The following is a 20,079-nucleotide window of genomic DNA, read 5'->3' on the forward strand; positions in this document are numbered from 1 at the left end:
CACAGATTACACTGAGCACACCCTCTTTAAAATCAGTTAAAATAAACACCATGCCATTAGAAAGCATTTCAAAATCTTTATTAAAAAATAAGGGGCAACCCACTTTCGGTCCCCTTTCTGACTTTCTTAGACAATAGCTGTCTTTCAATAAATTTTTCCTACTCTCAAAAAATTAAAAAATTAAAAATAAGATACACAAAACACAATCACCCTAGCACTTAAAAAAATTTAAAGGGCTCTTGAAGGGATTTCTGCCTCAAAAGTAAATTTTCACTTTGTTTCTCATAGAGCTGTTGCCACGCTATTCTGAGACAGAGAATTTCTGAGGAGAATCCTATAGTTTTGGGGCTTCTCTGAAGAGAACCTATGGAGAAGTAGCAGGTACACACTCAGGTTATTAGGCTCAGGGAAAGGTTTGAGGCTTTGAGAAAATATCAGAGTAAGTTTCTGCGAGATGTACTTTTGTTTCTCTTGTTCATTTTTGTCAATCTTTATATTCTTTCCAAATTTTCAGGATCTCTTACTACTGCAAATACACAGAACAAAATTTAAAAGTCTATTTCTTGGTGTTAGACAATATGTTGCAAGTGTTGCTTATTGTTTGATATAAGAGAAGCAGAATAACAGAGAAGAGAATGGAAAAAATATTTAAGTGCTTTGAAATAGAAAATGTGCCTAAATTTTATATCTTGTCTTGCTTACCAGAACTAGTTTTGCACACAGGAGACTCCATCCATGATGATGGACTGTTTATTTCAAATTCAAAGTGAAGAATGAGTTGCTATAATTCAATCTAGGCAGTCAGTTCACAAGGCATGTTCATTTCCAATCTCCTGCTCTTGCCTATTAGAGAGTAAATTCAACACTCCAGCTACACATGTGCACTGCACTGCAGGATCCCTCATGAAAACTCATCTCTACACACTTGAGGTTCCACCTGTCATGGATCATTAGTCCACACTTGGACATTTACTCAAGTGTTCCTTAGAATTTTCCTTAGGTATTTCATTTACTACCTGCTTGATCTTTCTCCAAGAATCTTTCTGGATCAAAACACCATGGCCAATATTGTTTCCTCAAATTCTGTCAACACCACTGAATCACTCCCCAAGTTATAAGTCTACCTAAAAATTTGTACATCAGTCTATTTTTTGCTTTGTTATTTCTTAAATTATGTGATCTTTTTCCCATGTTAATAGATTCAGGGATGATATTTCTCTTTGCTCTATATTACAGAATTTCTCCTAATCTACAAAGTACCCCATTTTAATTTTATAGTTTACATATGGTTTGATTGATTGACTAACCACAATTTTCTTGACTAATTGCCTAAGACCTACAATTACCAAGTGGAGAGACTGTGATAGCACACAATCTCAGGGTTTGTTCAGCATACCACTAATCCTTTGGGTAGTTCTTTTAACAGCCTCTTTTACCTCCCTGTTGCGAAGGGTATAAATAATTGGGTTGAGAAAAGGAGTAAGAAATGTGTACACCAAGGACATAAGCCTGTCTCTGCCCTCAGCATGGACCACAGGTAGGCCCACATACACAATGAAAATAGAACCAAAGAATAACATTACTACAGTTATATTGGAGGAACAAGTAGAGAAGGCCTTGGCACGACTGACAGATGAGGGCAGCTTCAGCACAGCTTTCGAGATGCCTCCATAGAGCCCTAAAATGATAACAAGATTGCAGGTGTTGATCAAGCCAATCACCACAATATATACCTGAGCATGCCAGCCTGTGTCCACACAAGACAAATGCATTAGGGGATCCAGGTCACAGAAGTAATGGGCTACCTCTCTCAAGCAGTAGGGCAGAGTAGCAGTGAGGCTGGCTGGCACAAGTGCAGCTGAGAAGCCATCCATCCAGGTGGCCCCTGATAACCATTGCTGTACCTGTCTGTTCATGAGAGCATGGTAGTGGAGTGGGTGACAGATGGCAAGGTAGCGGTCCGGTGCCATGACATACAACAGATAGCACTCACTCATGCCCAGGGAGTGGAAGACATACAGCTGTGTGAAGCACATGATTGATGAGATGGATAAATTCCAATGGAGCCAGGTGTGCAGCAGGGTGGGCACTGTGGTGCTGACATACCAGAGCTCTAGAAAAGACAGAACACTGATAAAGAAGTACATGGGTGTGGAGAGCCCAGAATCTGTCTTAACCAGGATGATGATGAACAAATGCCCCACAAGGGCAAGGAGATAGATGCACAGGGTCCTCAAGAAGGCAAGAGATCATACGGTCCCAGAGGTAATAAAACCAGCAAGGATGAATATCTGGATCCAGGTGTGGTTGACATGATCCATGATTCCTAGGGATGAATGGAAAAAGAAAAAGATGAACAAGTTTAAGATTCTTTAGAAGTTCCTGTAAAACCCAAAGAACAGAATACACAACCAGAGAAAGAAGTATAGATTATCAAGTCAACCCCCTTCTCATTGATAAAGAGGAACTGAATACTAGAAGTCAGAAAAGATTTGCTCAATAATGCTCTGACAGAGTTGGAGGGGAGTTAAGATTCCTTGCTTCACAAAGAGGCACTTGTTCTACTGCATATTACCAGTGTGTTATGCCCTGGGAGTTTCTCCCACATCCCTTGCCAGGAATCCTAAATCAGGAAAATTCTTTTGCTCCTTCTCCTATATTCCCAAATGAAATACTCCATGACACCTTAAAATATCAACCCATACCCTATATTCTTATTCAAAAACCAGCTATGCAAAATAGTTAGAAAGGAGACAAATGCTTTCTACAAAATGACTTCTAAGATTTCTTCAATGAGTTTCTCTGGAACTCATCAATGTTCCCTTTATTGCCTGAAAGAGGAAGAGAGAATTGGGGTATGCTGCTACCATCTTTCAAAGCCCAAACTGGATGAATAATTAATAAGCAGATTGGGTGCATTTTTATAAGGATCCTGAAGCAGTCAGGCATCAGTAATTCTAATAGGTTTTGGGAGAGGGGAGACTGATTGAGGTAAGGTCCATCTTTTCTAGATCAGGAAGGGCTGTAGTATAACAAAGGTTAATTTGGAAACTGGCTTTGTAAGCTTGTTCTGCCTTAAACTCAAAATGAACATTGAGTCTTTACCTCAACTCCCTCTTCTGTAAAATGAAAAGTTTAACTGGGTGTTTTTAAAGCCCCTTATAAGGCTCTTAGTCTCTGATTCTCCAAAGTCTTTGAAAGACATTTGTCAGGTTAGCCCTTTCTGATGTTTTTATTTCTATACCCTAATCGACCTCACTCCAGGAAGCTCAACCCCACCTCCTAGTTCTCTTCTTTTCTTTACCATGCCTGCCTAGTACCTGTCTCTGGTGGCAATGAAACTTGTTCATCCTCCATGGGATTCTTTCTTCCCCAAGATACTTTCCTAGCTATATTTCATGTTTCTGGAAATGTAGGTCTCCCAGGGGCTCCTTGATACATGTTCCCTGGAGTTGCTAAGACTAGCTCTCAGTGTGGGTCCCTCTGGGGTAGGAAGTTGAGCAAAGGGAAAAATGAAACAGTGTTGTTTGTAAACAATTTTGCTCAACTTTGCAAACTTTACTTTTGGGTTCTTGAATCTAACCCTAGGGACATTGTCTCCTCTGAACCACTAGAAATTTTACAATTATCAAATTCATCTTTTAACACGATGATGCAACTCAGCTTCATGGTGCATGTTTTTAATCCTAGTACCTTGGGGACTGAGGAAGGATCATAAACTCCAGCCCAGCCAAGGAAATTTAGTGAGACCCTGTTTCAAAATAAGGAAAATAAAAAGAGCTACAGATGAAGCTCAGTGGTAGAGTCCATCTGGTTTCCAGTAGAAAAAAAGACAATGCAATTTGCATATTCATAAGCATGCATAAAGAATGACATATTGGAAACCCAGAAGTAGAAATCATCTTAAAAATTCTCCTTGTAATGGGGAAAAAATAAGAACCAAGATGCATTATGTAAAGGTACAATTCCCAATGAGAAATGTAATTGTGTTGTATACCTACAATGTGCCAATAAAAGAATTTAATAAAAAAAAATTCTCCTTGAAATATTTCTCATCTATCACTGCTAACTTCACTGCCCCATGAACATAATCCACAAGAGTACCATTTTTGCTTTTGTGTTGATGATTTCCATCTTCATATTCTTACTACTTACTCCACTTTCATGGTATCCACCATCATTTATTCATTGTTCCAATCATTCCCTAACCAAATAGCTAAAACACAGTGCTCAGTGCAGTGTTCTAAGTCTCCATGAACAGGATTGGTATCATTTCTTCCTCCATAACAAAACCATTATTTTAAAATTGGAATTCTGATGAGGCTAATATATTTTTCATGATTACTTTTATTTATATTCCATGCACTGCATCTTGTCATCAAAAATCCTAGGTTTAGCATCTGAGCTTTCATGTCAGCTGAATACTTACTATCTCTTTGTGTGCACGTGAATAGATATGGAGTCCAGAGAAAGCATACAATAAGACTATTAGAAGTAAAGTATTTGAATTACTCATAGATCCAAAAGTACTTTTGTTTTTCGGTGACAGAGGTGGGGATAAGGAAGATGCTAAATTAAATTTAAAGCAAGGAGGTAACTATAAAACTTCAGCAAGCAGATCACATGAAGTGGAAAGACTATACTGCATCTGTTCATATTCAGTTGGAGAAGTTTTCCTTGAGAGGTGGAGATTTTTTGAACCAATAGACAGGAAGATATTTTCTTTTGAATGTGCTAATGTAACATTTACACCCAGGTTAGCACCAATTCTCCAGTTATAGGTTTCCATACCACTTCACATTTCTGAATTCATCCCATTTCTGCTCATTCATTCAATATCTTTCCGATGGATTTTTGAGGGTAGATACCATCATTGTTTGTTTTGTATTCATTTGTTCAATGGTATGTCCATTTGTCTTATGTAGTATCTGGCACAAGGAAGGCATTCATACACTTAATAAATGAATGTAAACATTTTGTTTTCATCTATACTTATTCAGAGGATTTCATTATGGGCATTGGATTTACTCTTTTTTCATTTGATACTCAAACACAACACCATTTTTTCCTTCCATTATAGCTTATCTTGTGCCATTCAGCCTGTTTGCCCAGTGCCTTAAGATATTCAGATTTTGAATCTGTCATCTCCCCTTTTCTCATTCCACTCACTTTATGTGAACTACGCACTTCAGGAGTATGATTTTAGCCTCCTATGTATGATATTAGTAAAACTTTGGGGAGTCACCATTGAATGAGTAGAGACCACTCTGAAACACCTTTAGATTACTTTCTTCAAAGTTATGAAACAAGTATTCTTTTTTTTTTTTTTTTTTTTGGTACCAGGGATCAAACTCGGGTCCTTGTACTTGTGCAGTAGGCGGCGAAACCACTGAGCTAAATCCCCGGCCCTGAAATAAGTATTCTTTAGAAAGGTATTCATCCAACTGGAAACTTTCATACCAATGCTCTCATCTAAGATACATTTTATTCTCTTCCTCCCAAAGTGTATAAAGGATACAGAACTGGCATGAATGCAGAATGAAATGAAAAGTAACAATCAGTGGTAATAACTTAGGCATGATGTGAAATATTTCAGGGTACTCTCTCAGTATTCAGTCACCAGTGCAGAGATGCCCAGTTGGAAAGCATCGCAAAATTGGTATGTGACCACTTACTAATTTGTCATGAGACTACAACCCATAGGAGGTTATAATTTAGTCAGTACAAAGTTTATCAATCTATATGACACAATATAATGTAATACTTTAGAGTATGAGTGGGCAAACTTTCCTGCAAGGACAAAACAGTAAACATTCAACATTTGCAAGACCCACAGACTGTCACGACTAACTACTCAGCTCTCCCCTCATAGCACAAGTATGGCCATTGACAGTTGGTAAGAGAATAGATATGAGTGCATTCTGATACAATGTTATTTATAAAATAGAATGCAGATCTGTTATCTTTTCATATTTTCTATTTTTCTATTTTTATTTAAATTAAACATTTTATCTAGCACAATAAAAAATTTGTACATATTAATAGATTAATAGGATATGTATATCCTGTTATATATATAGTGTTATATATGTATATATGTATATATGCATGTACATATATGTACATATATGTATATATGCATGTACATATATGTACATATATATGTATATATGTATGTGTATATGTGTATACACGATATATACATGTGTATATATATACACATATAGTATTACACTTAAATTACATAATACCTCCTCAAATCCAGACTGCAGATCCTATCTGGTCTATAAACCATAGTTGGATCCAGGATTGTAGTTCAGCTGCCCCCCTGCATGCATATACTCACATTCACAAACACACACACAGTTTATTTTGAGTAAATTATCTCTCATTCTACTTTTTGAAAATCATTCCATTTGATGATTCCTGAGAAGATTTCTTTCTACCAGAAAGTATTCAACCAGCCAAACATCCTAAGTGTATAAATAGATAATATATATTCTTGTTCAAGTTTTCTCTTCTTTGGGCTTCAATGAAATTGTTCAACGTGCACCTTCAGAGCCCTGTATCACGATTGATTCAGCAAAATAAACAATAATTGAAAGAAACATTTAAAGTACATGCAGCCTTCAGTTTTTGTCAGAAAGCTTTGCACTTTTCTTGATCATTGTTAAAAGGAGATGCATATGATAATATAATTATATGAAACAATGTAAACTGGACAGTCGTGCATAATGACCATATTGAAATGAAGCTATCAGATACAGAGAATGCAACCTCTGCATGGCAGTCTGTCCTATCAGCAGAATTCATCTTTTTTGTTCCTATATATTCAAGGCAAAGGATTCAGGACAGTTTTGCCATTAATTTTATGTTTGTCATGAGTTGTAATGTATCAGTTAGTAGACCTTAGGATGTCACGAAGCATGTTCAGCATAAAAGTTTAAGAGTGGTTCAAATATCGTATTTGTGGTTAATTATTTCAGACATATCTAAAAGTAGTTTATTCCTTGTTTGAATTATACATATTCAAAAGTGGGTTTTTTTGTACTGGGGATCGATCTTGGGTCCTTGCGCTTGAGAGGCAGGCGCCAGAAGCACTGAGCTAAATCCCCAGCTGGTTTTTATTTTTTAAAGTGAAATTTACATTTTTACTTTCTCCCTTCTGATTAACATTCTAGAAATCTTGAAAAAATTTAAAATGTTTCTGCCATTTTTTATGGTTAACCTAATATTGAATTGTTTATACAGCATAAGCTCTTCCTCATGAATTTAATCCTTTGTATGACTAAGTTTTTCATATATATTTGATACCCTCACATATAGCCCATTTTCTTCTCTTTCTGAACAGCCATTTTGTAAAAAGATTCAAAATCAAAGTTTTCTTTTACCATATAAACCCCAGTTCAGTTCATAATTTTTCTACTGCTGTTAACCTTGTAGTTCACTAAGTGTAACAAATTATTCGATAAGTTGCTCTCTTGACACCTAGTGGAAACTCACATCACCACCATATGCCACGTTTTTTTATCTTCTTAAATATAATGTATATATCAGACTTCAGAAAAAGATTGTCAAACTTTTACAAACACCACACTTAGAATTTTCACTCAGGTTTTACTTCATAAATAAACCTATTTTGAGAGATGAGATTATTTTCTGAATTTATTTCCCCATCTACTAGGGGATGGTGATCTATCTCACCATTTATTATTTTTTTCTTAAATTCTTTTATTGGTACATTTTAGGTACACAACACAATTACATTTCTCTTTGGGAGCTTGTACCTTTACATGATGCATCTTGGTTCTTATTTTTTGCCCATTCCTAGCCCTCCCTTCACCCCCTCCATCCTTCCCAATTTACAAAGACTTTATTTAAATTTTTTCCATTTCTCATCATTTTTCCTTTCCCTTCTTTCCTTTCCCCTGCCCCTCCCACTACCCCTACCCCTTTGGACCTTTTCTTCCTATTTTACATTATCAATTATTCATTCTAATCATTGGTACATTTTAGGTATACAATATAATGACATTCATCATTGGAAATTTGTACCTTTACATAACCTCTCTTGGTTCTTATTTTTCACCCTTGCCCAGCCCTCCCTTCAACCCCTCCATTCCTCCCTATTTACAAAGATATTGTTCCTATTTTTCCATTTTCTCATATTAATTCCATTCTCTTCTGTCCTTTCCCCTACGCTTCCCACTTCCTTCCCCTTTGCCTCTTTTCTTCCTATTTCACATGACCTATTATACATTTTAGTCCTGATTTACACTTTCAGATTCTCACACCAGAGAAACTATTTGGTATTTATATATGTGTGCCCTGTTTATTTCACTTAAGAGTATCGCCTCAATGTGCATCCACTTAGCTATAAATGTCTCTAATATCTCATTTTTTATAGCTGAGTAGTACTCCATTTCATTTTTTAAAAATGACATTTTCTTTATCCAGTCTCCAGTTGATGGGCATTTGGGCTGTTCCCAAGTTTTAGCTATTACAAACTGCACTGCTATGAACATGGGTGCACATATATCACTGTGGTAAGATTCTTTTAATTCTTTGGGGAAGATCCCCAGCAGTGGAATGGCGGGGTCAAATGGGACTTTCAGTCCTAGTTCTTTGAAGTATCTCCATACTGATTTCCACAGTGCTTGCACCAGTCTACACTCCCACCAGCAGTGGACCGGTGTTCCTATTTCCCCACAGCCCTGCCAGCATTTGTTATTGGTTGATTTCATGATAGCAGCCATTCTTTCTGAAGTGAGGTGGAATCTCAGCATTGTTTTCATTTGCATCTCTCAAATGACCAGTGATGTTGAACATTTTTTCACGTATTTATTTGCTATTTCTACTTCTTTGTCTGAGAAATGCCTGTTCATTTCAGATGCCCATTTTCGGACTCGGTCTTTAAATTTGGGAGGTCTGATCTTTTTAAGTTCTTTATAGATTCGAGATAGTAGACCTTTGTCTGAGGAAGAGCAGGTGAAGATTTTTTCCCACATTGTGGGTTGTCTCTTCACACTGCTGGTGGTTTCTCTTACTGTGCAGAAGCCTTTTAATAAGAAGAGATCCCACTTGTTGATGGTTTGGGCTAGTTCATGGGCAACTGAGGTTTTGTTCATAAAATCTTTTCCTACACCGATATCTTCAAGAGTTCTACCTAACCTCTGTTAAAACTTTTCAGCATTTCTATTTTAATATTTAGATCTTTAATCCATTTTGATTTTAGTTTAGTGCATGGTGAGAGATATAGTTCTAGTTTTAATCTTTGACAAATTGAAACCCAATTTTTCCAGCACCATTTATTAAAGAGGCTATCTTTCCTCCAGTGAGGGTGTTTGGCTCCTTTATTGAAGATGAGATGGCTGAGTGTGTCTGGCATTGTTTCTGCATCTTCTAATCTGTTCCACTGGTCCTCAGGTCTGTTTCTTTGCCAGTACCATGCTGTTTTATCACAGTAGCTTTGTAGTATAGTTGCAAGTTGGGGATTGTGATACCCCCTGCTAAGTCTCTGTTACCTAGAATTGCTTTTGCTATTCTGGGTCTCTTCTCATTTCAAATGAACTTTTGGATTGTTTTCTCAAGGTCTATGAAGTATGCTGCTGGGATCTCAATTGGAATTGCATTGAATTTATATAGCAGTTTTGGAAGTATGGCCTTTTTCACTATATTAATCCTTCCTACCCAGGAGCAGGGGATGTCTCTCCATTTTCTGATATCTTTTTCCAGAGTGCTATAGTTTTCAGAGAAGAGGTTTTGATTTCTTTTGTTAGGTTGATTCTTAGGTATTTAAGTTTTTTAGATGCGATTGTGAAAGGAATTATTTGCCCTATTTCTCTCTCAGTGAGTCTGTCATTTGTGTAGAGGAAAGCTATTGATTTTTGTGTGTTGACCTTGTAACCAGCTACCTGACTGAATTTGGCTATTAAGTCTAGAAGACTTTTGGTGGAGTTCTTGGGGTCTTCTATATAGAGTATCATGCCATCTGCAAATAATGACAATTTGACTTCTTCATTTCTTATCTTTCTTTCTCTTGTCTAATTGCTGTGGCTAATGTTTCCAAAACTATATTGAACAAGAGTGGTGATAGTGGACATCCTTGTCTTGTTCCTGATTTTAGTGTGAAGGATTTCAGTTTTTGACCATTTAGTATGATATTGGTTGTTGGTTTTTCAGAGATGGCTTTTATCAGTTTGAGGTAGAGACAATCTATTCCAATTTTTTGTAGGGTTTTTATCATAAATGCATGTTGGATTTTGTCAAATGCTTTTTCTGCATCTATGGAGATAACAATATGGTTTTTGTCCTTGGCTCTATTGATATACTGTATTACATTGATTGATTTGCATATGTTGAACCAGCCCTTCATCCCTAGGATGAATCCCACTTGATCAGGGTGTATGATCTTCTTGATGATCTTCTGCATTCTATTTGCCAGTATCTTATTAAGGATTTTTGCATCTATGTTCATTAGTGAGATTGGCCTATAGTTCTCCTTTTCAGTTGGGTCTTTCTCTGCTTTGGGGATCAAGGTGATGTTTGCTTCCAGGAATGAATTTGGGAATATTGCTTCCCTTTCAATTTCATTGAAGAGTTTAAACAGTAGTGGCAGTAGTGGCAGTTTAAACAATAGTGGCAGCAGTTCCTCTCTAAATGTCTTGTAGGATTCAGCAGTGAAGCCATCAGGGACTGGGCTTTTCTTAGTTGATAAGTTTTTAATTATGTTTTCAATTTCATTGGTTGATGTTGGGTTGTTTAGAATTTTTAGGTCTTCTTCATTCAACTTTGGTAATTCATATGTATCTAGGAATCTATCCATTTCTTCTGTGTTGTCCATCTTATTGGCATATAGGTTCTGGAAGTAGGTATTGATGATCCTCTGGATTTCTGCTGGGTCTGTTGTAATTTCACCCTTTTCATTCCTAATTCCATGGATTTGGGCCTTTTCTTTCCTTTTTCTGACAAGGTTGGCTAAGGGTTTGTCAATTTTGTTGATTCTTTCGAAGGACCAACTCTTGGCTTCATTGATTTTTTTGTATCATTCTCTTAGTCTCCATTGAATTGATTTCTCCTCTGATCTTTATAATTTCCACCCTTGTATGGGCTTTGGGGTTGTCCTGCTCTTCTTTTTCTAGAAGCTTGAGGTTCAGCATCAGGTTGTTTAATTGGGCTCGTTCTGTTTTCCTAATATGTGTATTCACTGCTATGAATTTCCCTCGTAAGACTGCTTTCATTGTGTCCCATAGATTCCGATATGTTGTATTGTCATTGTCATTTAATTGAAGGAACTGTCTGATTTCTTCTTTAATTTTCTCTGTGACCCACTGGTTATTCAGAAGTGTGTTGTTCAATTTCCACATGTTTATGAAATTTTTTGAGTTTCTTTTGCTATGGATCTCCAATTTCATCGCACTATGGTCTGATAATATACAGGGGATAACTTCAATTCCTTTGCATTTACTTAAACATGTACTATGTGTGAGTATGTGGTCTATTTTGGAGAATGACCCATGTGCAGCTGAGAAGAATGTGTATTCTGATTTTGTGGGGTGGAAAACTCTGTAAACATCTGTTAAGTTCATTTGTTCAAGAGTTCAATTGAGTTCTAGTATTTCATTACTTATTTTTTGTCTAGTTGATCTATCTATTTGTGACAGTGGGGTGTTGAGGTCCCCCACTACAATTGTATTAGTGCATATATGACTTTTCATGTCCGTTAGTATTTGTTTTATATAGTTGGGTGCACTAGTGTTTGGTGCATAGATATTTATGATTGTCATCTCTTCCTCTTGGATTCTTCCCTTTACAAGGATGTAGTGTCCTTCTTTGTCTCTCTTAATCAGTGTTGGTTTGAAATCTACTTGATCTGCAAAGAGGATAGCTATTCCTGCTTTTTTTCGGGCTCCCGTGGAATGGAGTATTGTTTTCCACCCTTTAACTTTCAGTCTGTGAGTTTCATTTTGCACTACATGTGTTTCTTGTATTCAGCATATTCTTGGATTTTGCTTCTTGACCCATTCTGCCAGTCTATTTCTTTTGATTGGTGAATTGAGACCATTTACATTGATGGTTATAACTGAAATGTATTGACTTGTCATTGCCATGACTTTTTCTTTTTGTTGGGTTCTCCCCCTTTACATTTAATTTCTTGTCATGCCAGATGGGTTCATTCTGCTTTGCTTCCTGGGGTTTTGATCCTCAATGTCTGTTCCTAGGCTATTGTGTAAAATTCTTTGGAGTGCTGGTCTGGTATTCATGAAGTTCCTAAGATGCTCTTTGTCGTGAAAGTATCTCATTTCTCCATCCATTTTGAAAGATAGTTTTGCAAGGTGCATCAATCTGGGTTGGAGGCTGTTTTCGTTCAGGGCTTGGAGTACATCATTCCAAGCTCTTCTTGCCTTGATGGTTTGTGTTGAGAAGTCTGCTGTGATTCTGATGGGCTTTCTTTTGTATGTGATTTGTTTCTTTTCTCTAACTGTTTGTAGAACTTTGGTCTTTGGTTGAGTTTCTGGAATCTTAACAATTATATGCCGATGTGTAGATTTTTTTTTTTTTTGATCAAGGCTATTTGGAGTCCTATATGCCTCACTTATCTGTATGTCAAGCTCTTTTCCCCTGTTTGGGAAGTTTTCTGCCATTACTTTTGTGAAGAGTCTTTTTATGTCATCTGCACTCTCTCCTGTTTCTTCTTTGACTCCAATCAGTCTTATGTTATTCTTCTTTGTGTTGTCTAGTAGCTGCTGGATTGATTTCTCATGTTCCCTTATAATTTTGAAGCAATTTTTCTTTTCCTGGTCATTAATTGCACTCTTATCTTCTATATCTGAAATTCTTTCCTCACATTGGCTCATTCTGCTGTATAGACTTTCAACAGAGTTTTTCATCTCCTGGAAATCTATTTGCATCTGTTTTATGGATTCTATTTGTTTCCTACGTTGGGATTCCATCATGTTCCTGAGCTCCTCTCTAGATTTATTAATCATGTCTTGCATTAGGAGCACAATTTCTCCTGTTATCTGAGAAATTATTTCTGATTTCATTTTTTCCAGATCCCCTTTTGTTGCCAGTTCAGTGGGCCCAGGTGGTTGAGTATCAGAGCATTCCATCTCATTTCCCTTTGTGGTTGCTGTAGGCGATCTGGAAGTCCTGTTTTGAGACTTATTTATGTTTTTTCTCATTTTTACTGGGGGCCAGGGGCATGCTGTTGGTGCCCACAGGGCTCACCTCGTCTGAGCTAGGAGAGGTGGGACAGGGGCGGGGAGTGGCGGTAGGGATGGTGGCCCAGAAGCCCCTTCCCCTAGACCAGGAGAAGTGGGACGGTGGCTCAGAAGCCCCTTCCTCTGGGCTGGGAGCAGTGGGACAGAAGGCAGCCCAAAAGCCCTTTCCTCTGGGCTGGGAGTGGCAGGAGGGATGGTGGCCAGGAAGCCCCTTCCTCTGGACCAGGAGCAGTGGGAGGATGGCTCAGAAGCCCCTACCTCTGGGCTGGGAGTGGCTGGACCCTAGGACTCTTTTTTGACACTCAAGGATTCCAAAGGTCCAGTAATTAAGGTCCCGAACCTAAGAAGGACACTTGCCATGGCCTGAGTGCCACAAACAACACAACTTCTACCAGTGAACACCTAGGCAGCCCACTTTTCCAGGGCTACTTCCCACTTGTTGTAGGGCTGACGTCGGATCTTCAGTGCACACACAATCCACCAGCTTCCCTAGGCCGCTCCCTTAGCTTGAACACATGCACACTCCCCAAGTCCTCGCTACAACCTAGGACACATGCTCTTGGAAAAGATGGATCAGAGGGTGGTTCTGTGTTTGGTTTCTGTTATTTTCCAGTCTTTGTATTTGTTGTTGTACTTACTTTTTATCTTTCTTCTTTCTTTCCCATATTTTACTTCGAGATGTAGCAGTGAAGTGTTACTGACAGAGCCATACAGCCAGGGTGAAAGTTGGACCCTTAGACCTGTTGTGGGGTCTTGAGCAAGTCACTTCACTCTGGGACCTCAGCCAGATGGTGCTGGAGTCACTTGATATTCCTGGTGCCCACAGCCCTCCAGATTTCTGGAGCAATAGTTTCCAGACCAAGTTTTCTCCCCAAGCACGATGCTCCAGAGAACCAAACATCTGAATAGGAATAAAGAGAGTGTAGGGACAGAGGACTGTAGACAAGAAAAAAAAGGGAAGGGGTCTCCACAGGTCTTGTAGCTAATCCTGACTAGAAGGAGTTAAAAACAAACTTTACTGGAGACAATCCCCTGGAAAAATAATTTTAAAACAGTTATACAATAAGAAAAAACAAAACAGATAAAGGGACAAAGGCATTAAGTGGCCATGCGATTTGAACCAAGGAAGCAGAAAAGTAGCTGACAGGCAGGACACAGAGAGAAACCCAGGTGCACAAGAAATGAGCTGCCCCCACTGCCAATAAAATGTAAGGGAAGCAAAGAGAATGGGCTAACTTTAAGGCACTGTGTACTCACACCTATGCATAACATATACACTTAAATACAAGTATATTCACTCCAGACTCACTATATCATTCACTCTAGGGTCATTATAGAGTACAGTAGTTATCCACACGCCCCCTGGCTAAACTCACCAAGAATAAAACACCCCCTTGCCAACTAGCCACACATCCCAAAGATAAGCCCTGAAATGGTAGGTCAAGGACAAGACAAAAAGAAAGTGTAGACAGATTCCTGGAAGAAATGACATTACGCAGAGGTCTCTGGAAGCCAATTCAGTTATGACAAGTTCTGGGTGGAAGGAAAAGATTCACACACACACACACACACACAAACACACACACACCATGAAACAGCTGAGAACAAAGGGCCCAGGGGTCCTCCATCTTTCCAGAGCCCCCTACCCTGATTCTTTCTTATGAGGATATCTACTATTTAGGGTATATGAGGATATCTACTACCTTTCTCCCTCCTTTTCCTCTTTACAAATAGTGTCTCCCTTTTGTTAAATTTCTTCCCTCTAACTTAGTATTGGGGTTGAGTTAAGATGCAGGTGGGCTGCTCAGATAACAGAGCAGTGGTGCTCTCCCCCAGCTGCAGCAAGAGCAGAAGTTGGAATCAGGATAGTATTTCTGGAGAAAGCAGAAGGAGAGGGCAGGGACATAATCTTTATTGGCTTTCTTCTCAAGCCCATATCAGTCTACATATCTCCACAGCTCTCATCCCCACTGCCATTCACAGATCACTTGCTTAAATGACTTCCCTGTCTCTAGTCCTCAGCTTACTCCCTGTGAGATCATTCTAAGATGAAAACTTGGTCATTAAAACATTCCATGACTTCCCTTTGCCCTTGGAATAAAATCCACACACCTTACCCAAGTGTCACGACCTGGCTTTCATCACCTGGCCTCTTCCTACTCCTCCAGCCTTTCTTCCCTCCCTCTGTGTTCCAGGTATTTTCTGATACTATCAGTTCCTCGACAGGCCAGACTATCTCCTACCTCCAGGGATTTTTGCAAACAAAAACAATTTAAAGAACATTCTGAACTCCAGTGCCTTCCACCATACCTTCAGTTTCTGCAGCTTTCTATTCTGATAGTTATAAGAAGTCCAGTCCAGCATAGTTCACTTTAAGACTTCAGTTTCACATAGAGATTTAAATTCTTTCTTTGTGCTCAACATCAGTCAGACTTTAGCAGTGGGACTTGGTTTGAGGAAGGGTATATTCTATCCTTCAGTAGAAATCTCCTTTCTCCCTAAAATACATTTTTGCTGTTGGGTTCTGGAGGAAGAATAAGGGAGAATGGGAAAGTAAGGACAAAATCTCTTTGTGCCTAGCTGGGAATGTAATTGCTGTTAGCTAGTCATCTGTTAGTTGTCACTAGCTCTCAAGCAAAGGCTAACAAGTCATGGATAGCCTCCCTTTGTAAGGTCCCCAAATGCTAGTTATTATGGGTACTTGGGTTAGTTTCCTGGAAGTTCTGCCCAGGGCACAATCTTCTAATGGGAAATCTGCTCAAACTTAACTGTTTCTCACAACCCCTCAGTTCTGTCACTAACCTTATAATTAGGTCCCTGGCTTGGCTGCCAGTTCTTTTTTTAGGAGAACCAGCAAAACAGCTCAACTCCTGTTGAATGCCACATGGTTTATTTGGTTCACAGGAAATTCACACTGATTTCAATGCTGTGTTTGTATTGTTTTGTTTTTTACCCACACATCCTTGCTAAGTCAAAGGGTAAGGATGGTAGCTCCTTCCCCTCAGCCTTCACTCCCTGCACCAGTGATCACAGAGAGTAGATCAACAACTTCATCAACACATATCCAACCAGAGTTTGAGATGTCAGTCTTTTCTTGACAGCCCACTGATTTCTATGAGTGATTCATTTGAAGACCCCTCACTTGGAGGAAGATAATAGGTATAACACTTGATGCCTTGGCTAGAGACACAAGATTGCATAAATGCCTTTTCTCTTTTCATCTCCATACCATTTTCTATTTACTACCTGGGGTGATAGTGGATGAATCCGGAAGTAGGGCTTAGGGTAGCTTTCTGTCTCGTAATGCTTTTGCACCTCTTAATAATACCTTTACAACATTAGTGTAGGATAATTCTCCAGGTGGCCTGGAGTCAATCCACATCACTCCCTCTCTTGTTTGTAGTTCTCAAGGATAACTGTAGAATGTGCTGAAAATGGAGTGTCCTGAGATAGGGACGAACGGCCTGAAGCGCTGCAGGTCTCATTTCTGTCCTCCCTGCGGAGTGCAGGAGTGTGCTGAGTTAGGCAGAAACTGCACAGGACAGCCCAGCCTGTGTTCCTCTCTCTCTCTCCTGGAAGCAAAATGTCCTTCAGAGCTTTGCCCAGGGAGTCACATTGCCCCTCAGGGGACTAACACTGGGTGGGCTGCCTTTCAGGCCCGCTCTGCTTGGTCAAGTGGAACATGTGTACTTGCGAATCCATCCCCCTCAGGCAACTTCTTTGAGCCTTGGACAGCTAACTCAAAAAGGAAAAGACTTTTAAAAGTTCTTGCTACTTGTCTGTAAGTAGTAAACCTGCTTCGTATAAGTTGGTGCACGTGGGCAAAAGTGTTTTTTCTCTTATTTCTAGTGGTTCATCTCTGCTAGTCTTCACACAGTGGGAATCCTCACTTGGATTTCCTTGGTGTGAACCTGCTTCATAAAACTGATGTTATGGCAGGGTCAGATCTCACAGAATCAAGCCTCTCTGCTGAGGTAGGAGGGGCAGTATGCCCCAGTACTTGGCTCAGGTAGAAACTTCAGCCTGGGTGCACAGGAGCTGGACAGGGAGCTGGACGGGATATTGAGGTGGCGAGATAGAGCACACTAAAACTAGCTGGGAAAGGCGGCATAGCAAGATCGCGGGACACGTGGGCAGAACAATTCTCAGAGCCCTGCATGTGGACTTCTCACAAGAACTTGAGCAGGTTTTTGATAGGATGACCTGGACATGATGCGGCCAAGAGAAATATTAAAAAGGGACAGTCGACATTAAGCACTCACTGTCACGTCTCTTGCACTATAGGGTGGATTTTTTTTCTCCTTTTTCCTACTTTTACTTGGACCAAGCTTGCTCTGCACAGCCACTTCTTCCCTGCCCTTCCATTTCTTCCCTAATAAATGTAAATAAATGTAAAACTGTGCTGCCGTTCATGCTTATTCTGTTCAATTCTTTGTTCAGGACACCCACACACACACAAAACAAAAAAAGTAAAAATCACCTCTAAGAAAAATGCCAACACCCTAAAGTCCAGTAATAATGAGGAAGGAAGAGTGATAGGTAGGTCACAGGCCATCTCTCCCTCCCCACCACACCATGTACAGGTGCCAATGAGCAGACTGCAGGGACTGAGGCAGGGACAATGAAATGAAGAGATGGGAAGCATGCGACACAGTCCTGCGGTTGTATGTATGTGACCATTCTTTCTGGAGCTAGAGAACATAGCAAGTAGGAATTTATATGGACCCTGAAGTCCATGACAGGACCTGGGACATGTGAGAGCAACCCGCACAGGCACAGCAGGAACTCACTGTCTAAAGTACACACACGGAGGGAGGCTAGAGAAGTCCCATGCAGCCTGGCTGGTGTGTTTGTTGGAATAAAGGGACATTGCAGACTAAAATGGCACAGTTAGCAATGGAGCCAAAGCGTCCAGGTTCTGACCACAGGTCAGTGGCCCTATATATCTATTAACATGAAAAATAAGCTGATTAAGCCTTCTCTGAGGCTCATGAGTACTGCAGATAATATTTCTGTGTCTCTTTGGGGAAAATTTATATCAAGAATGACGGGAGGTTCTGGGATGGACACAATAACCCCTGGTGCTTATCTGCTACCAGTGTTTGTCTGATTGCAGACAGGGCCCTTTGAGCCCTTCTGGGTTCCAGGGATTCCTTCCACTGAGTGCATTATAGGCATTGGCATTTGGGTGCTCGTGGCAAGAGCAGTAATACTGCCACCAGGGAAGGTATGCTGCTTCACAGATAAAAAATAAAGGGATAACAATGGGGTCCAGCCACTCCTGTCATATAAGCTACCCAAGACCAATTGAGTCCATATTAAATGGAGAACAGGACATTACTTGATTAATTCAAAACTTACTGCAGATAAAAGTATTATAAACTGGGCTGGGGATTTATCTCAGTGGTTCCACCACCTGCTTCGCAAGCACAAGGTCCTGTACCCAGTACCAAAAAAGAAAAAGTATTATAAACTACCCTGTCACAATGGAACTGCCCAGTTTGACTGGTCACAAATGCTTTGGGGGCATGGAGACTGATGCTGGACTGTCACAGGCTAAAGGCCAAAGTCACATGGGCTAGGAGGCAAAAAAGATATCCTAGATGTAGTTAAGTAAATAAATAAATATTAACCCTAAAATAATACACTATTAAAAGAGGTCCAACAGCTAGTAGACGTCTTTTTGTACTGGAGCCAGTATTTACCTCACCTGTTTTCTCAGGCCCCTAGTCAAGGTGAATAACAAGGCTGCCAACTTTGAATGCAGACTTTTGTAGCAACAGCCCTTGGCAGTCCTCACTCAACAAATTGTGGACCAAGCACTGTCTTTGGAACCTTTAGAGCCAACTGGAGTTATAGGTGCTTACAAGGCCCATGTCTCCTGATTAGATTCTGTTGCCAAACAACAATCAAACAAACAAAAACCAACTGCCACTGGGATGTATTAGCCTTCCAGACTGTGGGCACATATGTTGCTGAGATAGCTGCCAGGTAGAAGTCTTCTGAATGGCTGAAGAGTCCTTGGTTGTTGTTGGGGGCTAATGGGGACAGAGTACCTCATGGTCAGAATGCCACATGCAACACTGCTGCCAGAAATCCCCACTCTAACTTGGGTCCTTTAAAGCCCTACCAATAAGATTAGACAGTCTCAGTAGAGCATAAGGGAACTGCACATTTAAGCTTGGGCCCGGGCAAGACTCCCAAGGGACTAGCGGGCTCCATAAACAATTGGCTGGAAAAGAGCGATGCTACAAACATAGGGGAGAAGACAGGAGAGGAGGGAGGGGAAGGGAGGGAAGGAGGGAAGGGGAGGGGGGAGGGGAAACAGAAGGGAGCAGAGGAGAGAGGACAGGAGAGGAGAAGAGAGAATAAGTGGGGAGGGGAGAGGAGGCCAGAGGAGAGAAGGGAGGAAGGGGGGAGGGAAGGGAGAGAGACTGACATATAGACAAATAGACAGGGACCCCCTAGCAGCCTGATGGATGATTTCCCATGCTGCTGAAACAGATTACCACAAACTTAGTGACTTAACACAGATGTACTATTACAGTGCTGGAGGGAGGAGCATTCTGTGGCCTTTAGACATGGAGATGATAACTGCACGGCTGGTACCAGTGCTGAACAGCAGCGCTCACTACCCTTTGCTTTCCTTCCTTAGCCCTCAAGGACCCCTATGCTAGTGAAGGTCACAGAATGGTACCTGCTTCACCCAACGATTGTACCATACACTACAGCATTAGCCCCCACATTTCACTCCCGAGTCATAATTCTTTCTCCTAGTGTTCTGCACTCAGTCAGGTTTGTGAAATAGATACTCAATAAATGTTTGGGGATGAATGGAAAAAAAGCATTAATAAAA

The 20,079-nt window shown here is 40.0% G+C and overlaps 1 pseudogene across 1 annotated transcript in view; it reads right to left on the reverse strand.

Annotated features, from left to right (window-relative positions):
* Positions 1 to 985: 985 nt before the first annotated feature.
* LOC101708955 (olfactory receptor 6N2-like) overlaps positions 986 to 20,079 on the reverse strand; it is a 45,365-nt pseudogene continuing 26,271 nt past the window's right edge. The window contains exon 3 of the transcript XR_015443030.1: positions 986 to 2,326. The product of XR_015443030.1 is annotated as an olfactory receptor 6N2-like (transcript). The remainder of the gene's footprint in view (positions 2,327 to 20,079) is intronic.

This window comes from Heterocephalus glaber, unplaced genomic scaffold (assembly GCF_053883595.1).
Source record: "Heterocephalus glaber isolate CG9 unplaced genomic scaffold, H.glaber_assembly_v1.0 deba00001561, whole genome shotgun sequence".
NCBI classification, from domain to species: Eukaryota; Metazoa; Chordata; class Mammalia; order Rodentia; family Bathyergidae; genus Heterocephalus; species Heterocephalus glaber.